Source organism: Eublepharis macularius, chromosome 11 (genome assembly GCF_028583425.1).
Source record: "Eublepharis macularius isolate TG4126 chromosome 11, MPM_Emac_v1.0, whole genome shotgun sequence".
Taxonomy (NCBI): domain Eukaryota; kingdom Metazoa; phylum Chordata; class Lepidosauria; order Squamata; family Eublepharidae; genus Eublepharis; species Eublepharis macularius.
Genome location: NC_072800.1, coordinates 77,133,143 through 77,155,566, shown reverse-complemented (window position 1 = coordinate 77,155,566; position 22,424 = coordinate 77,133,143).

Genomic DNA, 22,424 nt, shown 5'->3' with positions numbered 1-22,424 from the left:
CTCCATAGCAGCCTGTTCCAAGCCAATTTAGGCCCTAATCGGCCCAGATCGGGATGATGCAGAGTGCAGGAATGCTCCCACACTTCACAGTGGCCCAATCTGAGCCCAATTGGCCTGATCCCCCCCCCCAAAGCAGTGCAGGAGCGCTCGCAGGGTGGCTGCGGCTTGCATGATGATGTAACTTCCCGGAAGTGAGGTCATTGGACAGACCCAGGAGCATGTGCGTGATAGTACACACACAAGGAACAGAAGATGAGGTAGGTGCCGGGTCCCCCACCTCCAACTGGGAGGACAGGAGGACCTAGCAACCCTAATCCTGGAACTCTGCAAACACATCTGCCCTACTACTGAGCCACAGTCCCTCCCTGAGAAACTGTAACTCGCATTAAAGTGTGAAGTTTTATAATGACAGGGCCAGCCAAAGCGTCTTTGGAGCCCTAGTCCCTCTGCTAGCTGGGCACACACACACACACACACACACACCATGGGCTGGGCATGCAGCGAGCCAAGCCTCAGTGCCTCAAGCCATTGTGCCCAGAATATGTAGCACACAGATTTGACCAGAAGAGAAGGAGGTACTGCCATGCTGTGATTCAGGAAGATGGGGAGCCTGTTGGCAGTGGCACAGCTGGCAGCTGCATGATCTTCCTTCCTCCATCCTTCCTTCATGGGGGCAGGGAAAGCAAGGTGGGTTACCAGGCCTCCATCAGCAACCCTGGGGCCAGAGGCGCTGCTTCGTTTTGCTGTTTGACACCCGGGCCATAGGTGATCACACAAGTCTAGTGGGGCAGCCACCTCTGTGTAAGGAATTCCATGCTGCATTGCACTTTCATTTTTCCGCAATTGCTTGTTTTCCACAATTCCATTTAAATATTAAAGCTGTAAACCGAGGCAGCAGGAAACTTGCATACAAGTTTACAAGTCCAAATGTTGAGAACTGGGGAGGGCTTTTAGACAAAGGGTAAGGTTTTCTATATATGCTAAAGCCGGTTCTCCATGTTGCTGAAAGTCTGTCATGTACAAACAGACACAAGCTTCATTTCGAAGACAGAGTCAGTCCTGATGTTTAGAGAGCCAAGTGTGCCTTAGTGGAAGCACTAGTCAACTGCAGCAGATGAGAATTTGCAAGCGTGAACATATTTCACATCTGTGGGCATGGCAACCTGCTGTGGCTTCCTTGGCACCACATCCTCCTCCACATCATGCGTGGTGGGTTAATTGCCATAACAACAAATTTAATTTTCGACACACAGCAACTGGTTGTGAAGTTTTCTGCTTCTTCCTTCCAACTACAACTCACCAATCTCTATGAAATGTTTGTTCTGGGGGATGAGAGACCCTTGGGAAGAACGCCAGGAGGGAAATCCTGCAGAGCAAGAGGGGGGAATTGATAGAAATTTCCCATTTAGGACAACCCAGTAGATTGTTCTCTGGCCTGTTTCTTTCCTTTTCTTGGACCACCAAAACAAGAAACAAATGCCTTATTTCTTAATGGCATAGAATGTTTCTCTAAGCATGTAGAATGTAATTGGGGTGTATTTTGACCCCAGAACGAAGTCATAAGAAAAATTGGTTTACCCACTTAAAACTTCCTACAGACACCAAATTCCTGTTATGCTTTCTCCCCAATGAACTGCAGTGCCCTGAAGTCCCTGTGTTCCCTCCCCGCTGCCTTTCTTTTTTTAAGTTTGAAATTCATCAAAAGGGTAAGGGGGGTCATTCTAACCCCCAATAGACTTGCCTTGAAACTGGAAGTACTATGCATAATCATATTTGGGATTTCTAGTGACCTCAACAAATACTGAAAAATGATTTTATCACTGTTTCCATGTATAAATAGATGAACCAACACCTATCGTCTCCATTTTATAGGAAAGTGGAGCAAATAGTGAAAACTAAAATTTCTCTCCATAATTTATATCTATAGCAGTGGAAAAGAGCAAGAGTCCAGTAGCACTATAAGACTAACAAAATTTGTGGTAGAGTATGAGCTTTCATAAGCTTCACTTCTTCAAATTCTTTTAGTCTTACAGGTGCTACTGGACTCTACTGCTACAGACAAATACGTCTACCATCTTATTATACCTATAGATATTTCTTGTACAAAAATATCACTTTTGAATTGGGGGTTTTACACCACTTTCGGAATTGGGAGTTGAAATTACCCCCAGAGAAAAATCAGTGTTTGCAACCTGAATTGTTGTGTATATACTAGGAGCAGGTAAAAACCCCGTCTTTGTGCTCTATCAAAGCTTCCTTTGTGCCCCTTGGCCACATGGGAAAGCTCAAGTTGAAATGTATTGCAGTTTTGGAAAATGGGGTCTGCCTGCAAGACAAGGCTGGGCATGTTTGTCAGCATCCTTTGAACTTCTTCACATTTTCCAGACCCGAAGGTGCCATTCATCCTGGAACTTCAGATAACTCCTAGCCATTGGTCCACTGAGCTGATTGTTTCCTTTTGTTGTTCAGGAAGAGCTGTTAATTGTAAGGATCCAACAGGGCAGGTTACAAGAAGGCTAGCAGAAAGGATCCAGATATTTTCTATTCTTTTGTTTACCCTTTTAACTGGCAGGAATGGAATCTTCCTTTCCATTGCAAGAGTCTGTCATGTGCCCACTTGATTTCTTGTCCCTCCTCAAAATCCCAGCTGTGTCACATGATTTTAAAAGAGTGGGGTTAATTTGACCCCAATTACATTTCTGTGGCGTTTTTACATTTTAATCTGGGGATGTATGGACTGGGGATATATTGAAGAAATGGGTTGCAGTCCATCTCTGAAAACCAAATTGAGCCTCCTCGTTTTGGAAGTGTATACAGCAAGCTCAAAGCGCTTCATTCCTACAGACCCAGTGCCTGCAGCAAAGCCACCTTGCTCAAATAACCCTTTCTTGTAGTTGTCAAGCAGATTCACACCCTCAGAAAACAGGAAAAAATAGTAGAACCAATTATCCTGGTCCCGCAGTAGCTATTCAAGGATGTGACACAGGCATGACGACAGCATTTCAGGTCACCTGGTCAAAGGGTGGCGGTGGTTGTTGACGGGCATCAGCAAGTGGCAGGCAATGGGTAAACCATCAGGAGTTTGCCCGCAACTGGCGAGCAACTAGGATCCCTAATCATATGCTTTAAAAATGGTGTGTTCAGTTTGACCGCAATAATGTTTCTGTGGGTTTTTTAAAGGTATTTTTTGACATTCTATCTGTGTCTCCTGTTACCTCACTTTTTTTGTAATCCATTGTTACACGTTGCACTGTTATTACATTAAGTTTCAGTGTTGTAACAGTTAAATATGATCACTTCGTTAAAAATAAACAGTTTTACAGATTGCCAACTGCGTCTTATGCTTTAAAAATGGTGGGGTCAATAGGTTTCTCTGGGGTTTTGATGTTTTCAAAAAGGAGTATTTTTGACCCCGAATGTTACTGTTCTTCGTCCTATATTGCAATGTCTTTCCAAACCTTTCTATCTTCCTGCTAGAGCACCACCCTGGAGTGTATAACATAAAACAACTGCAAGGCCTGGAGTTACAAAAGGGCCATTTGTTTCCTCATCATAGAGAACCCCTGATCTCAAAAGAGAAAAAAAGAAGAAGAGGAACCAACAGCAATATCTGAAAAAGTGAATTTCAGAAAAAGGAATTCCCCACCCCATAACAGCCTTAGTAGAATTCTCTTAGTGTCAGTCACTCTTTATTACGGTCACAGACCACACAATAATAGCATACAACCCAGTCATGGTAAGTAGAATTATCTCAGTGTGTTCCTGCCTTGTGGAATCCCCAAGATAATTCTGTGTAAGCAAATGCTAATAAAACCCAGCACAATAGGCCAAGGTCCATCATTAATGTACCCTGGTGTCCAAATGAGAAGGAGGATGCTTAGGTGGCTTGTCAGTAGAGCTCTTCTCACCCCTTCTTTCATTATACATTTCAAAGAAAAGGGCAATTGGAGAGAGAGAGTAAATATGTTCCTTAAACCCTGAATTAAACATATCACACAAATTGATTTCCTTTGCTCCAGCCAGAGCAGCAGCAGCTCTACCAGCTGTGTTCTGTTCTGGTGGAAATCCTGTGCTTTACTTCTGTTTGGGAAGTTCTAGTGCAAAGGCCATCTGAGGACAGAAGGACTGAACCACAGGAAAGAGCAAGAGGAAGGAAAATGGAAGAGTGGGTCAGAATGGAAGTGGGCTTTGCTCAACAAGGACCTAATATTGTGTTAATTGCGTGGGTTGAGGAGGAGGTGATTTTCCATACTGGTGTGTTTGTTTTTTTTCTTTATCTGACATGAATCTCTCACTCTTGGTCACCTGCAGCTGTTTGCTCTATAAATACCTTTTGGCAGTCTCAGGATATGTGTTAACACTCCCATGGAAACACATGAAACATAAAAGTCCTTAACATTAGATAGATTATGCCATTATTATTGGTTGCGGTGGTATTTCCTAGGGCTCTGACCTCTCTTGCTCCAGAAACTGCAGAAAGACTTTTTAAAAGAAGAGTGATAAGACTCACTTTTGAACATTGATGACCAAGGGAGCATATTAATTTCATGCTGTTTCATGTTTTTAGGATGTTTTACTTTGTAAAATGCCTTAAGCAGATTCTCTAGAAAGGCAACTGATATATTTACGAGAGAAATTAATGGAAAACAGGGGTTTTAATGAGAGGTTTTATCTGGCCAGTGTTTTAATGGCCTGCTTCTCTTTTATGGACAGTCTTATGCTGTTTATGTGCAATGGCTTGTTTTTATTAATTTATTTTATTTATTTATGTCAGTTATAGTCCACCTTTCTCACTGAGACTCAAGGCAGATTACACAGTGTGAGATTAGCACAATCAGTATCTATCTAATAACATTCGATTTATATAATAACATTCGATTTATATACCGACCTTCAAGATGACTTAACACCCACTCAGAGCGTTTTACAAAGTGTTATTATTACCCCACAACAATCACCCTGTGAGGTGGGTGGGGCTGAGAGAGCTCTTGAGAACTGTGACTCGCCCAAGGTCGCCCAGCTGGCTTCGTGGAGGAGTGGGGAATCAAACCCGGCTCTCCAGATTAGAGTCCCGTGCTCTTAACCACTACACCAAACTCTCTCTCTCTCTCTCTCTCTCTCTCTCTCTCTCTCTCTCTCTCTCTCTCTCTCTCTCTCTCTAGTACTGCTCCTACGGCTATTGCCTTAAGCAGAAATTAAAATGGGAAGAACCTTACTTGGTAGCACCTTACTCAGGCCAAGTAAGAAAGAATGGATTACATCCAGTACGATTTTTTCCCACGTTTACTGGCTACTCCCAGATGTGTTTTGGGGAAGAAAAAAAACCCCAACTGGACTCTTTTTAGTATCAAGAACATTTCCATAAAAAATGTCATAGGGTGAATACATACAAGTTTAAAAAGACATAGCATTAGCAAGAATCCTATACAACATAGTGGGGAAGTCTATGGTTCTTAACTAATTAGTGGAGTATCTGAGCCCCTCTCCCTACAATACAGTCTTCCTATCTGAGTAAATTATTTGAATTATTCGGATTTGCACTGCTTGCGGAAAGCCAGGGGAATAGGGGCTTTCCTGACCTCCTCAGGCAGGGGGTTTCACATGGCTTTTTAAAAATTATTTTTATTGTAGAAAAGTTAAAAGATAGAGCAGAGAAGGAAAGTTAAACATAACAAAAACGCCACTACAAAGAGCCAACAGTGCCCTACATATAAAGTAAATAATCAGTTAAAAGTATAATAAGCATATTATTAATCTATTACAGTTTTTTTGCCTACAACACTTCCTCTTTTAGTATCCATCTGCTTGTAGTCTAATTAATGTATTCTTTCTGTATCTCATCTTCTTAATCCTTATTCTTAAAAATCAAAATCACAAATCATTAATTCATTTTTCTTCGTCTCTCACAGATAGTCCATAAAGGGTTTCCAATTTGCCATGAATATAGAGAGTGTTTTGTCTCTGATTAATGTTGTAAGTTGGCCATCTTAAAATATTGTGATGCGGTTTTAATTGTAAGCCTCCTCAAGTGAGACTGAGGAGGCAGTACAAACAAACATTTGAATTCCTGATTTTTGGGGTATGGCAGCAATAGGAGAATGCCATTCCCTGGATGTTCTCCTTGCGAGTTTCCAGGGGCATCTGGCTGGCCGTTACTGAATGCTTATCTGAAGGAGGCCTGATTTAGCAAAGCAATTCTTGTGTGAGATTCCCTAACTGGAAACGAAGAAGTCAGCATTTTCTTTTCTCTTTTCTACTTTTGTGGCCCCCATTTTCACTTTCAGAAGGAGAATTTTCATCCTTTCCAAATCTCATTTCATACTGGAAGCCAGAGAGATAGAGGATGAACTTTCCAGGTCTTATTGATAATTCCTACTCTCCAAGACTGATACAAAGGCTTGCACTTTTTGTTTGCCCTGGATACAGGCTGTGATTATCCACAGTGCATACATTTCATATTCAATATGTGGAAATAACACAGTCCCCTCCCAGGAGAAATAGCTGATTGTTACAGAGTCTTTTACCATCTCGGCTTTGCCTACAGTTTTGTAATTTAAATCTTATTTTCAATGTTGTGCTAACACAGAGCTTTTCATTTTGCATGCAACAGTGCGTCAACTATCGGGCTTTGTGCTGCTTTATGTGATTATAAATAATTATAAGTGGCCTTCAGGGTGAACCCAACATCCTTTAAAAAAAAATATGTACAGTTGGAGTTAACAACAGATTTTAGTCAGTCAGTAGCACAATCCAGTTAAAATGACAATCAGCCAAGATCAGCTTTTTGGAATAACAGGCAGAGAAGATCTGAAAAGTTGTCCTAACGAGGGGTTCGTCAGGCTTTGCACCCAATGCTGTTAGCCTGATTCACACACGCATGTTCCATTCCAACATTATGTGATCAATCGCTCATATGCATGGGCCACCTAAAGGTCCAAACAGATGAGCTATGGAATAAACTGTGATCACATCTCTTTGTAGGTGACAGATGAGGACCATGGTGTTAGGGAAAGAGAGATTAACTCTTTCCCTCTGCACCATTTTCTCTAGCCCAAACAGTCCCTTTGCATTGTTAGGGGAAATAGATAACTTATATGTATTTATATGTATTATGTTCCCCTAATGAGGTAAATGCCTTGAGCTGGATAGCCCAGGTGAGCCCGATCTCATCAGATCTCAGAAAGCTAAGCAGGGTTGGCCTTGGTTAGTAATTGGATACGAGACCTCCAATGGAGACCAGGGTTACAGAGACAAGCAATGGCAAACCACCTCTGTTAGTCTCTTGTCATGAAAACTCCACCAGGGGTGGCCATAAGTCAGCTATAAGTTGATGGCCTCCACCCCCAATGGGGTATATAGCAGGTTGGAGGGAAAGGACTTCAGGCCAGAGAATCAACCTGGGGGGAAAGAAATAGATGTCTTGTCCTGCCATGTGTGAAATTGCCTTCTAAAGTAGTTATTTACTGGGAGGAGGGCGGGGACCAGTGCTACCATTGAAGATCTGATCGCAACATTTCCAGCATTTTGTTTGCCTTGATCCCTTGGGGTGCTACACCTCATTTCGTATTGGAATTCTTTTTAATGGAATCATTTCACACATTTGACTGCCTATCCAGCGTAGAGCAAAGAGGTGCAGAGAAATTAAACATTGGGATCAGGGATCTCTATTCCTCCTTTATCTGATGAAAGGACCTTGACTCTTGAAAGCTCACACCCTGGAAATCTTGTTGGTCTTTAAGGCACCACTGGACTTGCATATCGGCCACTGACCTGTTTGCCCAAACGTGCTTGGGTGGCAAAATGCCTTGGCGCCGGCTCCATCAGCACGTGAGCCTACACTGACTCTTGAACAAATGACCCCAAAGGATGTTGAGCAGAGACTGTGACTGCATCACCCATTTGCAGCCATTGCAGGACATTGCCAGGAGACCAGGCACACTAACGAGGAAGTAAAAGAGGCTAAAACGAGTCAGGTGATGCTCCATCGACCTTTAATGCTTCTGGGTCAGGCTAGGTTGAGCCCATCAGAGATCTGACCTTCATGTATGTGGCTGTTTTGCTCTGTCTTGGTACTTTTGAAAGATCTACCTGATTTTGTCCTCTAGTTGTTCACTTTCCAGCCCCCCTCCCACCCCAGTTTTGCTTTGGTTTTTCCTCAAACCTGCTTTTATGGTCCTTCCTAAAGGATCTCAGTCAAAGTGGGTTAACAGTCTGGTCAGGAATAGAGATGGGCACGAACAGCAATACGAACTAAAAAAAGCCATGAACAACCCAATCAGCTGTTTGCAAACAAACTGTTTCTGAGGCCCCATTCTAGACGAACAGGTGGTCGTTGCAAGCCTTGTTTGTTGCTGTTCATCAAGCCAGACAATCTGGCACCTGCAATCAATTCCCTTGGCAACCAGAGGCAGGGACTGCCTGAGCTCTGTCTGAACTCCTGCTGTTGCCCTGGAAACCCCAATCTAAGTCCAATTTAGCTTGATAGGCAGGTCTTCCTTTCAAGTGTGGAGCTCCAAATTTGTTACAAGGAAGCAAAGAGCAGGGGAGGGGGGCTCCCAGTGGTGGTTTTGCAGACAGTGAGGGAAAGACAGTTGCTGTTGGCATTTTGAGAGAGAGAGAGACAGGAAGAGTGCATTGGAGCTTGAATTTTCTTTGTGTGTGGTGGGATAGGGATCTACCCCTTCAAGTTCCAGGGCTGCTGCCAGGCTCTGGGGCCAAGCTATTATTTATTATTGGTACATTTCCTGCTGCCTGCTCAGGTAGGGTTTCTGGGAGTGGTGCGGTAGGGATCTTGATGTCTGGAGGAGAGCCTACTGGCCCCCACAAACAACGAACATGTTTGTGAACAGGTCATGTTCATCAATTTTCATTGTTCGTGGATGGCAATGAACACCATGGCCGATTCCAGATGGGCACAAATAGAGCGAGTGCTTTCGCTTTTTCAGCGACCTCACTCGTAAAAACCCGCAATTTCCCGTCCCAGCTTACCTGCGGTCCATGGCGCTCGGTTGCGCTCTATAAGCGGACGGTGTGAACGCGGTATTGAGGGTTTGCACACTTCTGGATGCTTCGTCGCCGCGGAGAGGCCCTCCCCTTTCCCTCCTTTCTTTGCCGGCCGGCAACAATATTCCCTTAATTTTTTTTTAAAACTGGGCTCCATTTGCGCAGTCGCACGTTTGCGCACATCGAACTGCGCAAGTGCACACAAATGCACAAAAGCGCACAAAAGTTGACGCTGCGTATTCGCATACCTGCACGTTTGCACATTTGCGCAAAACACGCAAAAAAAACCCTGAAATGCGAACCAATGAAGGCCCCCAACGTCAACTGTGATGGGGAGGAAACAACCAATCCCGGGTACCTCAGTTGGCTGTGCAAACATCAGGAAGCGGGGCGGCACGGCACGCTGCAAGACAAAGTGGATGGAGACGAAAGTGAACGCGTGGCCGGTAAGCGATTATTTCCGCAGAAAAAACGCAATTTCTGGCCATCTGGAATCGTCCCATGTTCGGGGTTTTTTTCAGTTCATGTCCATGTCTAGTTAGGAAGGTGTGAATTCTTTAATCTCCCACCCACTTCACTGCCATGTTAGTGCTGTCATGTCCTCCTATTTGCCATTCCACCTGGATGCCACTAGAAGACTCCTCCCCCCCCGCCCAAAGTGGTCATCGCTATATCATTACAATGTTAACACTATAGCAATATATAGCAGCATTTTTTTAAAATTGGCCAAAAACTCAGCAGTGGCCTAGGGAGGGAATGGTATACCACAAGCAATGGCCATGAAAAATACAAACAATAACCCTGTGTGGATAATGCACAATGTCTGACATGTGAACACAGTCTTGTTTCTGCAGCAGAAATACATGGACCAAAATGTATGCTTCTGAAAATAGCTTTCGGTTTTATTTTTGACTCTCCAAATGATGGCATTCTTCTTGACTGGGCAGAATGCAATCCAAGCCACCTGGTACCTCTGTCAATGGACATTTATAAATTATGTTTGAGAAGCAAGAAAATCATACTGTTGATATCTTTTGTTGTGTCCAGTATGTATATGTGTGTGTGCCTGTGCCTGTGTGCTATACTAAAAGGTAACATCAGAGGTTCTTCTGGCAAGCAGTGTCCAAGAGCACTCACAGCATGCACGCCGCCAGTGAATTCTGCCTGTCAGATGTGTCATGAATAAAACATTGCACTTTGCTTGCTGGCCCCACAGACATTTAAGAACAGCTCCTGTTAAGAAAGCAATTTATTCATTAAAAAAATCTTACAAACCCTTTGGACACTGCATATCTCCTTTGCCTTTAGTCCCCCCCCCCCACACACACACACACAATATATATTTTTTGGTGTAGAGATTAGTCCATCTAGGTTTAGATGTCTGAGGCTATGAAGTTTCTTCCATGGTCCTCTCTTGGGAAATTCTTACTGCCTAATGGACTAGTTATTACTGCTATTCAGATCACAGATCTCCCATCTTTATTTCCTGCCTTCGTTCCTAGTTACATCCCGTAAGTACCAGACAAAATAATCCCTTCCTCTCCTTGGTGGCTTATGTCCTTCAGCTATTTGCCTCTTCTTCTATCTCTACTGAGTAGCTCAGCCAAATTATGCATATTTAGTTCTGTCTCCCTTCATTAAAGTCTGTCCCTTGTCCCTTATCGTAATTGTTGTTGATTTTCTCTGTACAGTCAAAATTGCTACATAGCAGAATGGCCAGAAATTGGGAGGGGGAAGGGGAGAGAGAGATATTTCCCCCCTTCCATATAAAACCCCCTGGTGATTTAAACTGTACTCCACAGTAATAGATAATTCTGAGCCTTCAACAATATGCATGAGTTCAACTGAACAGCTATGGTGCTAAATATGTTTTCTCAGACCCCAGCTAGCATTTCCACAAGCACAAAGACTTCTGCTCATGCAGCACAATTTTATTACCTCCCATCCCTAGCAGGAGCTCAAAATGTTTCTGAAATCCTGTTTGTGTGCTCCCATCTTTCCCAGGAACAGGATGAGGGAGCGGGTTTTCCGGCTTGTGGTGGGGGGGGAGCTTATGGTTGCCAGCCATGCACCTGCCACACTGGCAACATTCGGAGGGGTGGATCGTAGGGAGAGGGAGCATTGTGATGTCACTTCCACCTGCTCACCCAGAAGAGGTATCACAGTATCCATGATGCTCTAGGAATTTTCCCAATCTCGATGATAGACATCATGACCCCTCCCCCTATTTTCTCCTGTTACCCCATCAAAGAGCAGAATGGAGCATGGGATGGAATATTGCCCATCGTGGGCAGGCAGCTTGTAAACCTAAGGGAGGTGGAACATCATGCTCCATGAGCAAAATTCCTTGCACCTATGGAAAATGCTAGTCAGAATCCATCTGATTAAGCTGATCTTTAAAGCATGATCATTTGTTAGGATGCTTTGGGAAGTTACAATCAAAGCCTTAAGGTTCTAGCTTTACCATCTGCTGGCTCACTACAGATTTAAAAGGAACTATACATCTATGCATCTAGAATAATCTGGAAATAGCCTCCACATGAATGGCTTTTCCACTCTGTTTCTGTGCTGCTTGTTTATTTTATTGATGTTATTTATAGTCTGCCTTTCTCACTGAGTGGTATCATACATCTCATAATTCTTCTGCTTGGCATGAACAGATGGCTCCTGGAAAGGTTAAGAGTTTTCTCTTATTCGTAATGCTTCTATGGAGCAGCCTAAGCAGGTCTACTCAAATGTAAGTCCCATGCTCTTCATTGGCCATACTGACCGGCAAGCAGGGCTTTTTTTCTGGTAAAAGAGGTGGTGGAACTCAGTGGGTTTCCCTCAGAGAAAATGGTCACATGGCTGGTGGCCCTGCCCCCTGATCTCCAGACAGAGGGGAGTTTAGATTGCCCTCTGCGCTGCTGAGCAGCGTGGAGGGCAATCTAAGCTCCCCTCTGTCTGGAGATCAGGGGGCGGGGCCACCAGCCATGTGTCCATTTTCAAGAGGTTCCAGAACTCCATTCTACTGTGTTTAAGCAGAAAAGAGCCCTGCTGGCAAGTGTTCATAAGTTTGCAGCAGTGAACAAGACACTAGAGGAATTCCAGCTCTTGGGTTTCAGACTCATTATCCACACAAGATGACCTTCTTAGGCAGCCGTTTTGTATTCTGGTAAACCTATTTCTACTTTGTATTTGCCTGGTTCAAGGAAACCCATCTGTTTTCACTAACTTCCTTTCCACATCTTCTTGAGTTTATGAAATACTCTATAATGGTGAGACATTTTGGGCCAACCTACTAGACTGGGTGAGGCCATGGATCAGTAGAAGAGCTTGGTAAGCAGAAGGTCCCTTGGTATCTCCGGTTGAAAATAAAAAAGGGAAAAGTTCAGGTAGTGTGAAGGACCTCTACTGGAGACCCTGGAGGTCAGAGCAGAAAATAATGAAAATGCTGTCTATGATAGACCAATGGTCTGAATCATTATAAGGTAGCTTCTATTGCATTGTATGAAAATGAAATCATGCCCTAAAGTCATAGTTGACTCACGACAACTCCTGGTGGAGTTTTCATGGCAAGAGACCAACGGAGGTGGTTTGCCATTGCCTGCCTCTGAAACCAGGTCTTCATTGGAGGTCACTCATCCAATTACTAACCAAAGCCAACCCTGCTTAGTTTCTGAGATCTGACAAGCTCTCCTGGGCTATCCAGGTCAGGGCCTAATGCATTGTCTATACAACAGAAATTACCAGTGTCAATAATACTATTTTAGCAGTGCGTTAAATAGTATAAGGTGCCTAAAAAGCATAGAAAGATGAATAAATAACAATTGAAAAGTTATTCAAATATCATTTCCCCATATATTCAGAGAACAGCAAGGACTATTCTTCAGGTACACACTGCTTTCTTTTAAAATGTCAAGGAATGATTATGTGTATCTGAAGAACAATTGAAATGGGCTTCTACTATTTAATGCACTGTTAAAATAGTAATAACTGAAATTGTTAATTGCTACTTTATATATTATTTGAATAAATGTATCATGGTTTTATTATACTTCTTTTTTCACCTATTATGTTACATTCTTTTGTACTTTTTTGCATCAGACAGCAAACTCCATGCATGGTATCACATTCCTACGGAGCTCCCTCCCCTGAATCTCCAGGAATTTTTCAAGCCAGAGTTAGCATCCCTAGTAGGTGCCCTAAGGCTAGTTTTAACCTGAACTACTCCACCAAGTTGCTTTGATGGCAAAACTGAAAGGGGCGATCATGTACGCCTCACTAAGCTCCTTGAAGGAACTCAGGATAGAAATGTAATAGATTTGTTTGAAGAAAATCTTGCGGTAATTAATGTGGGGAAACAGAGGATCAAACGACAATTCTGAGTTCTTTGTGGGAAGAGCAGGAAACGAGTACGGCAGACAGACTATCAACTGTTGATTTGGTCATACTGTTTCCGAAGTGAAGGACTTACTTTTTCATATGAAGTAAAACAAGTATAGCCATTCCATCTAACAAGCATTGGAGAGCCTGCAGTGTGTAATATTGCCTGGTGATTCAGAAAGACAGATTAGTTACAGGAAGCATTTAATCTGATACTTTTATTTTTAGGTTCCATGACTCAGGCTAACATCTTATTTTATTCAATCTGTGTTTACAAGATTTTGATTATTACCTTCCCCACAAGGTTTAGCTGTCTCCCTAGCAACACAGGATCGTTAATAAACAAACATGTGGTGTACCAGTGACCTTCTTTGAATTCTATTGTGCTTAACTTACAGCAATAAAGCTAAAATATTCATTTTCAGGGGGGGTTATGTTCATTTTCATTTTTACTGTTCAGCTCATTTGTATTTTATACAGAAATGTATTTGTAAAGTCAGAATTGGCAAGTTGAGCAATGGCAGCGATGTCATCAAGCGAACATTTCTTTTCAATTCACTATGTATGTTTCTGGACATTTTCTAAATGTTTCACAAGACGTTTATTATGTGTGTTTTGTGAGGACGGTGAAAACCGCAAAAACACACCATAGACTGACAAGATAGGTGCTCCCTAGATATGCAGAAAATCTGACTTCGAAATTAATCAAAGAAAAAAGGATGGGGAACCAAATCAGTCTGATAAGGACTAAATATGCCCCCAACAGGATGGAATGTTGAGAGCAGCTGAATGTCAGCAAAATGAAAAAAGGGTGGGAGGAGGAATCTACCTCCTGAAGCGCCTAAGAGAGAATTCTAGAGAGGGAGATTTTGAGGTGTAAAATTTTAGACCCACCCACAATTTCTCACATTCCTCAACCTCTTTTTTTACATATATATATATGCCTTTGTGCACAATACTTTTGAGGTTGTCATAACGAAGTGCAATTTTTCCATAATTTTTTCTCCCCTTTCTCATACACCTCCCATGTTCTCCCATCTGAGATTAAGAATTTAGAATGCAAAATATAAATGAGTGTCACGGTTAAGAGTGGCAGGACTCTAATCTGGAGAACAGGGTTTGATTCCCCACTCCTCCACTTGAAGCCAGCTGGGTGACCTTGGGTCAGTCACAGCTCCTTCAGAGCTCTCTCAGCCCCACTCACCCCAAAGGGTGATTGTTGTGAGAATAATAATAAAATACTTTGTAAACTGCTCTGAGTGGGCGTTAAGTTGTCCTGAAGGGTCGTTGCTATTGTTGTTGTTACAAGCTAGTGAAAAAGCTTGTGGACTAGTTTTTTAGTGTGCCATTTACAAGGCTAAAATACTGAAGGAAAGGAAACCAAATTTCCATTTTAATATCTCTTTTGATTACACCTCCCCCTTTGGAGAAACAAACCTGTGAATTTGTATTTTCTTACCATGTTCTGTGCCAAAGATTGTTTCCCATGAAAAATGTACATATTTTTTGACATTACTTGAGCATAAATTACATTAAAATAGTGAAAGTGTATAAAGAACATTAAAATGTCATGATATGGCTAAAGAATTATCAGTGAAACAGATGACTATGAAAGGGCCTTCACACATTACGGAGTACATGGGTTAGGTGTATCATCCCCAACTTGTATAATAGTCAAACATGAGGTGTAGGTTTTCCTTAATTCCCATAGATGCAGCGCCTGACAATGTCCATATTGTTGATTCATCTTTAACTGACTTGGCATATTCAAGTATGTTTCCATAGTTATAAACCAAGGGGCCACGTTCATTCCATGAACAGTAAGGAGTATGAGGGGGAGAGAATGAATACTCTATATCTCCCCCCTCACCTCCCCCTTCTCCAGTTCTACCAGCTGTCACCAATTTGGGTCCAGTGGTTGTACCACGCTAGCTTAGAGCTCAGCTTTCCAAAAAATAATATATTTAATGTGTGACATAACAGTTTCCATTTATAAGAACTTATGTTTAGGAGAGAGGCATTTCTGGTTTTGAACAAAAGAATCATTATTGGCCTCCTTCTACGGTTGCCATCCTTCAGGTAGAGGCTGGCATTCTACCAGAATTATGATTGATCTCCAGACGACAGAGATCAATTCCCTTGGAGAAAATAGCAGCTCCAGAGGGTGGATTCTATGGCAACACTTCCCGGGTGAGCTTCTTCCCCTCCCCAAAGTCTGCCCTCCTCAGCTTCTACCCCCAAATTTCTAGGAATATCCCTACCCTGAATTGGCAATGCTTCTGTCCTGAGTGGTACCTCCCATTTGACCTACCCAATTTTAACTCTCAAGAACCACCACCTTCCCGATTTGGGTGCTCGTACAGGATCATTATCCTTGAATATAGTTCTTTATATGTGATATTCTGTTCATTGAAGGGGAGCAGGCCAAAGCGCACCAGCCCCAGTTCCTCCTTCTCATTTGCTCCTAATAGCTACGGCTATTGCATTTTCATATAACTCTTAGCTTGGTTTTTAACTTTGCAGTCTTTGCTTTAAGGGCTTTGCAGCCGTGTAGACCCAAATTTGCCCCCTCCAAAAAAAACCCCTAATTTTTTTTCTTCAAACCTGGAGAGTTACCAAACCCCGTATCATTATAATGTGTGGCCCTGTAGTACAAATTTTCCTGTCCACATAGGAACCAGCCCTTGGTATTCAATATATAGGTAATGAACTTGTTCTCCTTTAAGCTACAACAAGACTTTTGACTCCTGCTTGTTTTTGTTTCTTGGGGTGTTTTTAGTGGTATCAAACTGACGCCTCTCTAGAACATGAGAGTGATATTCTTGAATTTATGAGCCAGATTTGGGTTTCTCTCCATCCAGAGTCTACGAGGAGAGAGCTCTTACAAACCACTACAAATTACGTAGGCGGTGTACTTAAAGATGCATTCATTTCCTTTCCAGAACTTTGAATGGCTCTGGGATGAAAAGTAAACAGGATTTTCTCATGTACAAGAGATTACTGGGATAGTTCCTGTGATTCAGACCAGTGGAAATTCTTTCCCCACAACGCCTGGATAAACTGATGAGTATAATAAAATAAAGGGGGGGGAGGCATTCTGTAAGGAAGAAAGAAAATACCTTGCCCATTGCATGCATGTATGTGTTTAGAATATGCACATCAAAGCTGCTAATCTGTTAGGTGTCTGGACAAAGCTCAGATTCAGTAGCCACCAGAAGGTTTAATTGGGTCAGCCACTGTCATCTGAGAGTGAATGGATGTTTTCCCTCCTGCCCAGATAATCAGAGAGGAGAGGGAATGTCCCCAGTCAGCATCCTGCTGTGTTGACACACAGGAGGGTGAGCCAAGTTTCTGTACTTTGCTAGGATGCATATTTGTGCGGTGACTCATTTGTTTCTCAATGGCTAATTTACATGAAAACAGACTGTACATGACCAAATCCTACTCCTAGTAAGGGAACAGTGCTCGTTATGTATCATTTCATGTTGCAAATGCTTGCAGAGCAGTTTTTTTTGGGGGGGGGGAACATAAACCTTCCAGCTTGCTGACAACATCTGTTGCTATGCCAACAATTTACCAAATTTATGCGACCTTACTTCCTCCTTTGGTGTCTGAAGCTTTAAGGTGCCACTGGACTCAAACCCTGCTGTTCTTCTGCAGACCAACACAGTTACCCACCTAAAACTGCTCGCTCCCATGACATTATTTAGAACGAGGGGGGTGGTACTGCAAAATGCTGAATCTTTTTAAAAGGGGGCCGTGCCTTTGGACACATAAAGCTGACTTACACTCAGTTTGGACTGTTGGCCCAACAAGTTTAGAATTATAGATGACTAGCAGTTATAGGTCACAGATAGAAAAGGACCTTTCCCTGCCACAGCTACCCACAGGGCTGGCCTGCCCATTGAGGCTGGTGAGGCCGCTGCCACAGGGCGCTAAGGCGCTGGAGGGGCACCAGCCTGGGGGCAGGGGCATGCGCCATGGAGCTGCCGCCACCGCCGCCAGCCAGGAGTGTGTGCTGGCGGCAGCAGCATGGAGCAGCTGAGCGGGCAGCCTCCCATACAGTTGCTTTGCGGGCCAGGCGCAGCCAGCAGCCAGTATAGCCGGCTGCACCTGGCCCACAGAGCAACTGAATAGGAGGGCTGGAAGGCCCCCCGTGCGTGCGCCAGCCCCTGTGTGATGACGTCACTGCATGTGACATCATCACACAGTTCGGTGTGCATGCGTGCACAGAGGCAGCATTAAGCTGCCTCAGGTGCCGGCAACGCTGGAGCTGGCCCTGGGTACCCCTTAACTGGAGGTGCCAGGCTCTGTCCCAGGAACCCTGCCTGCAAAGCACATACAGCCTTGCTGATCCACTGCTCTTTCTACAAGCTACCCCAAGGGTTGCCAGCCTCCAGGCAGTAGCTGGAGATCTCTTGGAATTACAATTGATCTCCAGGCAACAGAGACCAGTTCCCTTAGAGAAAATGGCTGCTCTGAATGGTAAACTCTATGGCATTCTACCCCACTGAGGCCCCTCCCCTCCCCAAACTCCATCATCTCCAAGTGCCCCCAAATCTTCAGGAATTTCCCAACCTGGACCTAGCAACCCTATGACCCACTGTGAGCATAACCTGGTAGTGTGGCTGGAGGTGCACAGGCTTTCCTTTGGAAGCCCATGCTTGCTTGCTTTCTATATGTAAGAAGGTAGTTTGAATGCACTCGATGGAAGGATTGATAACTTGAATTCAAATTTGGGCTTCATATAGTAGCTGAGCCATAGCTACTGGTAAGGCAGACAGAATGTGCCATCTACCAAAGGACAAAAAAACCCACCCCTCTGAATAGCTGCATGATTTCTTCTAGAGCTAGCCAAGGCTTGCAGGATCCAGGAAAAAGATCAGTAGAAATAGAGGCTGTTTGGGTATGAAGGGTTATGTGGAGGATAACCCATGGTAGACAAGCCCCCATGGGGTCCTTTAGCCTCACAAGCAGGGTAAAATTAACATACACACACACACACACACACAAAAGAAAACAAAGCCTGCCTGACTAGTCCTTACTAGAGATGGGCATGAACAGCAATACGAACTAAAAAAAGCCATGAACAGCCCAATCAGTTGTTCGTGAACAAGCTGTTTGTTAGGCCACATTCTAAACGAACAGGTGGTCGTTGCAAGACTCTTGTTGCTGTTTGTTGGTGTTCGACAAGCCAAACAATCTGGCACCTGCAATCAATTCCCTTGGCAACGGAGGCAGGGACTGCCTGAACTCTTTCTGAACTCCTGCTGTTGCCCTGGAAACCCCAATCTAAGTCCAATTTAGCTTGATAGGCAGGTCTTTCTTTCAAGCGTGAAGCTCCAAATTTGTTACAAGGAAGCAAAGAGTAGGGGGGAGGGGGGCTCCCAGCTCTGGTTTTGCCGACAGTGAGGGAGAGATAGTTGCTGTTGGCATTTTGAGAGAGAGACAGGGAGAGTGCATTGGAGCTTGAATTTTCTTTGTGTGTGGTGGGATGCGGATCTAGCTCTTCAAGTTCCAGGGCTGCTGCCAGACTCTGGGCCAAGCTATTATTTATTACTGGTACCTTTCCTGCTGCCTGCTCAGGTAGGGTTTCTGGGAGTGGTGTGGTAGGGATCTTGATGGCTGGGGGAGAGCATGCTGGCCCCCATGAACAACGAACATGTTTGTGAACAGGTCATCTTCATCAGTGTTTGTTGTTCATTGTTCGTGGATGGCAACGAACACCATGTTCGGGTTTTTTTTCTGTTTGTGTCCATGTCTAGTCTTTACTGTACCTGGTCCTTCCTGGGCCCAACCTATTCTCCTTGGGTGAGGGGTTCTCCTGTGCTGGTATGACCTCTCTGCTGCACAGCTCCTGGGTGAAGATCACCTTCCCTCTTCAGTGGGGCCTTATATTATTTCTTTCATGACCCAGCTTCCTTGGTGATGATTGACTTTCCTTTCCCTCTATTTCCAAAGCTTTGGAAGTTCCTGGGAGAGTTAAGTCTGCAAGGAAATCAGCACCAAGGCCTACTGGAAAATTTATTCTATGGAATTATACCATTCTGAGGCCCTTCCCCTCCCCAAACCCTGCCCTATCCAGGCTCCGCCCCCAAAATCTCCAGCAACTTCCCCAATCTGGACCTGCCAACCTTATGTTTGCCAGCTCCTGGCTGGGAAATTCCTGCAGATTTGGGAGGTGAAGCCAGGAGATAGCAAGATTTAGGAGGGATGGGCCTCAGTGTTCTATTATACCATACAGTCCATCCTCCAAATAAGCCATTTTCTGTCGGGGAACTGATCACTGTCACATGGAAATCAGTTATAATTCCAGGAGAGGCTGGCAACCGAGCAAGACGGCATCATAGGCATATAGGAGAATACAAACTGAGTAACTGACCAACTTGGGGCCATGTAGATCGAAAACTGCAAAATGTCTAAGGGAGGCCGTATATATATTTTTTTAAAGATAGAAAAGATGGGAAGCGGGAACAGAGTCCTCACATACTCACTAGTACTGTAATTGAATTCATAAGTGAGCCTTGGGTGTTATAATACATTTTCAATGAGGAAGCCTTATATAATATTTCATTAGGAACAATTTTAGGAATAGTAGCCTTGTGGGTATAGTATGTTATACCCACATACTACCATGTATGTTATCTTCAATTGGTAAGACTAGGATGGCCAGCAAATAATCTGTTTGCCAACTCTGGGTTGGGAAATCTCAGGAAGCTTGGAGGTGGAACCAGAAGAAGGAAGAATTTGGGGAAAGAAGGAACCTCAGTGAGATATTCTCCCACAGTCCATCCTCTAAAACTGCAGTTTTCTCTAGGGGAACTGATCTTTGTTGTCTGGAGATCCATAGTAATTCTTGGAGATCTCCACGTCCCACTTGGAGATAGGCAACTCTAAGCCAATGGTTGGCAACTGGAAGAAGACATGGGGGAAGCTCTCATGGCATCCTCATGGCATCATTTCCAGGCTGAACCCAGAATTGGGTCACGCCGCTCCATGATTCATAGACTTCCTACTGAATCCAGAGTTTCATGATGTCACTTCTGGGTTTGACCCAGGAATGATGTCATAATGGTGCCCCAACGGTGATTTTTTAATTATACTCCTGCCAGTCTAACAAGCAGTAGCAGGTTTCAATAGTTTGCAGCAGGAGATTTCCTATAAGGAGAGACCTCACAAGCCCAGCAGCAGCTGATGACATCGGTCGCTGGAACCAGCTTCTGCTAGCTTCTGAGTGCAGCTGCAGGGCTGTAGCCACAGCCCAAGCAACATGGTTGCCACCACCCAATGTCTGCTGGTAAGTAGAGATGGGCATGTGATGAAAAAAACCCAAACTGCTTGGTTCATGGTTTGTTCATTTCCACGGAACACGGAACACGAACTTAATGAAATCACCCGATTTCCAAACTGGTTCGGGGGGCCTAGGATGGCCCCCTTCATGCTCAGAGAGCCCAATCTCGCAGGAAGTTTTCAGTAGGCTTTCCTCCAGCCACCTTCCAAGTTTTGTGAAGATTGCAATACGGATCTCTAAGTTATAGAGCCCCAAAGCTGGTGCTCCCAGAAAATACCCACTCGATAGAATTGGAGCCATCAAGTCAAGCAAGACCCCAGTTCAACTCAAAGGCCTAAGACTAGGCTGGGGGTGGGGGAGGTGAAAAGCTAAGACTAGGCTGGAGGGAGAAGAAAAAAGCACCCTTTCCAAAACACCTCCCCAGTAAGAAAAGGCAAGAGAAAAGAAAAGAGGCTTTTCAGTCCCTTTTCCAGCAAGAACTGTAGGCCAAAGATTCAAGTTCCCAATCCCAACACTACAGCCAGTCACCAAGCTCTCCTCCCTCTCCCACTCAGAAACTGAAACTAGGAATAACACGGCTTCCCCTATTTATGGAAAAAGTGAAGATTGAACAACACACGAGCACTCTGGTTGGAAGAAAAACCTGCCTAACATGGTTTGGGAGGAAGAGATTGGTGTTACCATGGTTGCTGAAGGCCCATCTCCTCAGTTGCCTTAGAGATTCTAACCCTCCCTCCCCTTTTCCTGGCTGGATGGGCCAGAGTGGGAGCTCTCTAGTTGGCAGGGACAGCTGCCAATCAAGCCTGGAGGCCTCAGATTGGGGGCAGCCTAAAGACTGCCGTTGCCTGGGCAAGGGAGTATTTGGTGCCAAAAGTGTCCGAATCGGCCACAGAATGGTAAGAAAAGTTCATTTGGTTCAGAAAAAATGTGGTCCCACAGAATGCGTGGTTCTTTGACTACGAACCGGCCATTCCATCTGGAATTTTGTTCCGTGGTTTATTTTGTGCCCATCTCTACTAGTAAGGGATCTGCTTTTGCTGGCTCTCAGGCTTTGGGGCTGGATACTTACAGCAAGCGACCTTCAGTTGCTGGCATGCTTGGTGCAAATAGGTTGACCAGGTACCATTTCAGTTCAAGGAAACAGCTTTACCCACCCAACCACCACTGTCACCCTCAGCACTACAATCCAAACATGGAACTCCTATCAGTGCAGCTGTTTAGGTCTAAGATTTCTTCTCTGAACAGTGCCAAAGATGTAACTAGCTAAACATATGCTTTTTTTAAAAAAAAATCCCTCTATTAAGCAACGTTTATTTTATTTCAGAGCCGTATTTGGAAGAGTTCTCATTCATTCAGATATAACGTATAGCTCAATCACAGACAGGCTTATTTGGGCATTTTTTCATGCTCTGGATGAGTTTCTTCTTTCTCCCCCCACCCTTCAATCATTTTGTACTTTTGCTCGTTTGCTGAGTCATTTGGATTCTTATATTGTTCAAACAAATTACTGAGTTTTTACTGTTCATTAACTTATGCAGCAGATTTTTTTTTTAAATTAAAGAAGCAGCATCCATTTATAAAGACATTACCTACTTGGTACACTGCTAAATTCCCAGGAGTATACAAAGTTGGACTACGATGATGGGAAAAGTGACTGTATGTAAAAAATTCAAAAAGTGGAGGTTAAAAAAGGAAGATGTTGTTTACGAAGGTTAGTAAATGGACAGTTACAATGTAATGCTAAGCAGAGTTGCATCCTTTAAGC